General features: G+C 39.5%; 1 protein-coding gene across 1 annotated transcript in view; it reads right to left on the bottom strand.

Moving 5' to 3' along the window:
- Nucleotides 1–6,260, bottom strand: part of MMS22L (MMS22 like, DNA repair protein) — a 90,911-nt gene that overhangs the window by 25,777 nt on the left and 58,874 nt on the right.

Below are 6,260 nucleotides of genomic sequence, written 5' to 3' on the forward strand. Positions count from 1 at the left end.
GTTGGAAGTTGCGACTTTCTAGAGGTTTAATAGAGATATGTCTGCAGGGAATCAATGTTCTCAGAGAAATGGTGGGGGGGGACATTAATAAATTTGTCTGGTAGAGCAGGATAGGAGGCATTACAGTACCAGGCTGATCAACTAAATAACATGCTTATTAAAAACAATCTGTAGGAACGCACTATCATTCCTGTTCCTATTTATCTTCTGGTCAACCCAATTGAGATTGTGCATTAAAGCACAGGCAGCATTATTACATTTGCTTTATTAAATTCTATAAACAGCACTGTAAAGTCAGAGTCAAGATATTTATAAGATAATGGCAAACTGCAGAGGCATTGAGAATTGCCTTAACACTAACATTTCTAGACTACAATGCTTTTTTCTTAACTGCCATTCCCACAATATCAACTGTTTCACAACAATCTTACCCTAGATCTTTATTTTATGCAAACAAAAATAGAAAAAACTCCAGCTCCTAGTTCCCTTCTGGGAATGGGGGAAAATTATGAAAGAATTACACAACTCACAGCACTCATTAGGACATCTGAAATGGAATAATTTTAAATAAAGAGTAGGCTGGCTGCAAGGCCTTCCTGTACTACAGTTGATATTAGAAGCGCATCTCATTATATCAAATTAGTATCCAAAAATTCTGCCCAACACATAATTTAAAACATAAAACATACTGGCTGTCAAAGGTAACGATACCTTATGCCTGCCTGCAGGCATTCATTAGTTTCAATAGGACAGACAGAGAGAATTGAGTACCAGATACTTTTCGAATGGCTACATTTAACAGACAAGGAAAGGTATGCAGCATTAGGAGGAATCAAGGATTTCTCTGAGAGACAGCATGAGTCCAAACACAGGAACAGAAGCCAGGAATTCTAAACCCAGCACTTATTCCCTCTGTGGCTTCACATAAATCATACAGCCTTTGTTAGCCTCAGTTTCCCAGCCATGATATTTGGATAGTAAGACAGCTTACCCTTTAAGGATGCTGTGAAAACAATCAATGCTTAGAAACTGAGGATTATATTCAGTATGTCAGTTGGTATTCCTATTTACAAGGCATATTCTCCAAGTCAACATGAACTGAAATAGAAGCAAGATTAGCATAAAAAGTCATGCAGCACTTCTTTGGGAGCATCCCCTTATTAAAAAAAGGACAAAGAAAAGGGTGTAGAAATAGTGAGGTCTAGAGGTCAAATGATGAAAAGGTAAAAGCAAGGCTAAAGACAAATTAAAAAATTATTTTTGCCTATTACAAAATGAAAAAGTTTAACAGTAAAAACAAAGGGCTTTTCTGTTCTATTTTGTTAGGAGAGGAAAGCATGATGCCTCATAATGCAGAGACTAAAACTTCTGGGACCAAATTCTGCCCTACTTACATCCAAACTACGCTGTAAAATTGCACAAAGACCTTTTTCTCTCCTCTAAATTGCCTCTCCAAAGACGGGTGCCTTGCATCTCCTTTAGCCATCTATGCAAAGTAGAAGGGTGTACAGACTTCCAAAGTAAGGTAATATATCTCCGTGTCAGTGGAAGGGCAACACGTACAAATCAGTATTTATGTTTATTCATAGTAACCTACACAAATGCTTGCAATAAGGTAAATGCTTGGAATCGATGGGGCATCAATATATCCTGAAGCTGATGTAGCCAGCTACTTCTACCAACAAGCACACTTTTTAACTCTACAAAAATATGAATAAATGCAATTTTACTTTTTATTCAGGTTTCTACATTTTTCTAACACTAGACAAGCATACCATCAAACATCACTCCATTTCTAAAACTTTATACATTTAATTTTCCATTCTGTTAAGAATTCTGGAACCACCAGTTGCCTCACTGCATTGGTAAAAACTTGGTGTGGTTTTGACTTCTTTTAAATAATGAATGTCCTATTTTTGTATAAAGAGATGTGGTTTTTTTTTCATTTTGCCATCAGATCATATAAACCCTGGGTTTATTAAAGAAGGGAATGCTTGTGCTACTTGAATGAGGATTGTGCTGGATGTGTAGGTATAATAGTAGCATACAGGATTATTTTCTATATCCTACACCTAGGGTAAGGAACTGCAGCCATTCATCTGGATGTAGATATAGTAATCATAAAATATGCCCTTGCAAGCCTGCATTACTAAAACAGAGCCAAACTTTAGGTCAAGCTAGAAGAGTAAAACACAAAATTCATCAGCCTGCCTATATAAGGGAAACTTTGAAGTCACTACTAGTCTGTAATCTGCACTGGATGCATATTAGCATACAGACTTAATTCAATGTCATTTAATTTGATCTACAAGGGTTCAGAACTCCCCAACATGAGAGAAGACCTCTCTCCTACCAGCACTGCCAGGGGCTACCACCCTCAGGGTCTCACAGGCTATGAATACAGATACTGGTTTCTTCACAGACAGTATTCCCAGCTCCTCGACTCCCAGTCTAAGACAGGCCAGCCAACATCTACAAATCTCAGCTGCCCAGTACATCTAAGATTAAGCTCAAGAAAGTCTTTTTGAAGGACCTGAATGACCTTTTGATGTTGAAACAAATAAATAATTAAAAACCACCACCTGAAGTACCAATATGCTTGGATAAAACTAGGGAGATTGGGAAGAGATATATGAGTATTTCTAAAATGGTAAAATGGTTTTGATGCATAGAATTTCAACTACAATCATCAGTTATTTCCAGAAAAACTCAGGCAAAGGGAAAGGAAGCAAAGCACCATCACAACCAGATTCAAAGAGATGTAGTAAGTGCTTTGTGCCCTCTGCAAATCAATGGAACTTGCACAATATTTAAATTCGGAAATTTCCCTTCCAAACATTCTCCCTCTTTTTATATCATTATCAACACAGTTTATAGAATCATGGAATTGTTTTGCTTGGCAGGGACATTCAAGATGACCTATTTCCCACACCCCTACCATGGACAGGAACATCTCCTTCTAGACCAGGTTGCTCAAAGCCCCATCCAACCTGGTCTTGAAAACCTGTGGGGCATCCACAATTTTTCTGGGCAACCTTTGCCAGTGTCTCACCACCCTCACAGTAAAGAATTTCTTCCTAACGTGTAACCTGAATTTCCCCTTTCAGTTTGTACCCATTACTCCTTATCCTATAACTACAGTTCCTGATGAAGAGTCCCTCTCTGGCTTCCCAGAAGGCCCCTTCAGATACTGGAAGGTTGCCATGAAGCCTCCACGCAACCTTCCCTTCTCCAGGCTGATCCGCCCCAACTTGCTCAGCCTGTCTTCGTGGGGGCGCTGCTCCAGTCCCCTTGTCAACTTCCTGGCCTCCTCTGCCCTTGCTCCAGGCCCATATTGATCCTCTGCTCAGGTCCCCACATGATGCCATGACTGACAGCTCAACCAGGGCTTGGGGGGGGGCTGGAGGTGGAGCAGGGCACTGCCTCACCTTTAGCAAAGCCCAGCCTGCCCCTCCCACCAGACACAGATAGCGGGATTCCAAGGTGTTTCAAGACAAGAAACATCCAGTCTCTGACAAGCGGTAGACTCAGATTTTAGTGACCAAACAGTATTTAGCAAACAGCATTGCAGAATTACTTGAAAACTACTCATTCAATTTCACTTTCTTCAAATGCCATAAAACACCAATACTTCTTTAATACCTGTACTGATTTCTTCCTGTCACACCACTAGAACCACTATTTATGCTGAACTGCAAGCAAGGTTTCAGCAGAAGCCACACACATTTCCAGTAACTAAGTCTATCCAAGATTAAGCTGAGAAAGGTCCTCGTGTGCCCCCCATATTCCTTTGAAAATCCAATACGAGTATTCAACTAGTTGACTGTTATGTCATTTAATTAAATGTTATAGCAAATTGCAACTATAGCACTTATTTCATTGATCCCTATGGATACCAATTCCCATGTTGACAAACTCACTGTTCAACTTAGTAATTTGTTCCTAGACATTTATTTAATTTTCGTCTGTGCTTCAAACATGCAGTTAACACTAAATACATGTAACTTGTCTGAATTATAACCACTTATAATACCATAAAATATTCAAAGTGTGAAGGAAAACACGTTTTTAGAGTGAGTCAAATACTTTTATACAGGATTTTTTAAAACATTAAAAAAGAAAAGGTAGTTTCAGTCTGAACTGTAGTACTGACACTCACAAAGGCAAAACCAAAATTGTTGCATATAGGTTCAAGTCTACTTTCAATGCAGTATCATAGCACTGTGCCAAGATACAAGTAACAAACTGTATGATCCTACCTCTCTTACAAATGCAGATTCATGCAAAAGAAATGGATCTGGATTCACAGAAATGGCATACTAGCTGCATGGTGGTGCAGCATAGAGAGTGGTGGCAAGTCACAGATTTGGGTTTCAGGCATCTCATGGTAAAGGCTCCTGGCTTTCTGGTCACTGGCGAAGGATTGTGACCATCTGAGCTAATGTGTGAAAAGGTGACCCTCCTTTCTCTTGGCCCCAGTTATGAATGCAGGTGCGCAGAGTGGCAGAACTCCGCACGGAACTGGTTATCAGCATGTTTAGTAAGGGCACTGATAGCATGCTTACAAGAATTTTAAGTGCTAGAACATCTACTTTATGGCCTCAAAGTGCCTAAGCTGGATGCTAAACAGCTAAGGTCTATGAAAACAGCCTTAATGCCTCTGGGCACACGTTTTGGTACCTAGGAAAGTTGGGTGCTTAAAACGGAGTCACCTAAACACGGTCAGACATTTCCACATTCAGTCTGTTTCAGTGAGACATGCATGGAGGAAGGTGACTAAATTCTACCCAAATCTGATTCAAACATCCAAGCTTTCTTTTACATCTGTTTCTAAGCTCTCTGGGATACAATTTCTTTTTTATAACCCTTTATATAGCACCCAGTATATTGAGACTGGTATGACTGCAGTAGGAACTCTCAAAGTGCACAGAATTTTCACCCATCTTTGTGGAATTAAAGACTACATTTCAAAAAGCTAAGCAAGATGAGAAAATTAAGACCAAAAATAAATTTTCCCATCCATTAAAAGAAACACTCAGAAAAAGATCCCACAGTTTATAATGTAAGTGTCAGCACTGTGTAAGCCATAATAATAGCAGTAGCACCACCACAGAGCTGTACTGCTGTACAGCAGAGCGTATATGCAGAACTGGAAAAATCATGACAATATTATCAAACATCAACATGCCCCTATCAGTTCAGTATTTATTAAATGATGTTTTAGTGTTCTCTCTTCATTTTAATTTGCTTTAATAAGCCATGTGTTTAAATGTTTACTCAAAAAAGGATGTCCAAACAACATGCCTGGTTATGAATGTGTATGATGATTACTGAGTTGTGTGATGGGGTAGAGAGGGCTACCAAGGGAAGAGGGATGTTTCTCAGAACTCTAATATGCAGGACTTTTATCAAATGCTTAAATTCACCCATGGTGCTTAAGTTCTTTATAGCAGACTTGTACAACACCATTAATATCAGTGTTACAACATGCCTTCATCAGGCACAACATGAAGCATACAGAAAGTGATGTGTCTTAGATGTTGGATGAGATCCAAGGAGATACAAGGATGTAATGGTTAAAAAGCAGGGCACAAACAGGTATCAGACTCCTGAATAATAATTCCCAAACTGCTCACTTAGTCAGATCACCTTCTTTTGACCAGAAAGTTCCCTAGGTGCCTGCAACTGATCTACACAAAAGCCTTGAGCTGAGCATCTGACTCACAGTCTCTGTCTACTGGGGCCCAGAAATCTGAACATGACTAATCCACACCAAAAAAAAAGCAGCAGGTTGTATAAGGTGCAGCAGTAGCTACTTGCATTTTCAAACACAGAATACACTTTTTTTAATGTAACAACCAATGAATCACAGCATCAGGGTGAAGGGCACCTGGGTCCACTTTTGATACTATTTTGGAGCTCAGGCTCTCCTCTTGATTGTGGGTTCTACATTAACTCAGGTACTGGATAAAAATGTGAAATCCAGAACAAGGAATGGAGCCCATGCCATTCTTCTCCCCCAATATTACATACTAACCACTAGAGAGCAGATATTTAATCATTCCAGCTGCTGCCTGTGATTTAAATGACAAACAACAAAACAAAACCAAACCCCAAGGCACTTAGGCACACATCTTCAGCAGTGGTTCTGAACACACAGATTTCTGTTTTCATGACTCTAAATTAGATATCTGTGGGCCCACTAGATACACGCTGGATTCAATCCTTTCTATTTTCTGTAGGTTAACAGGAAACAAAAT

This window comes from Corvus brachyrhynchos, unplaced genomic scaffold, assembly GCF_000691975.1.
Source record: "Corvus brachyrhynchos isolate BGI_N302 unplaced genomic scaffold, ASM69197v1 scaffold14, whole genome shotgun sequence".
Taxonomy (NCBI): Eukaryota; Metazoa; Chordata; class Aves; order Passeriformes; family Corvidae; genus Corvus; species Corvus brachyrhynchos.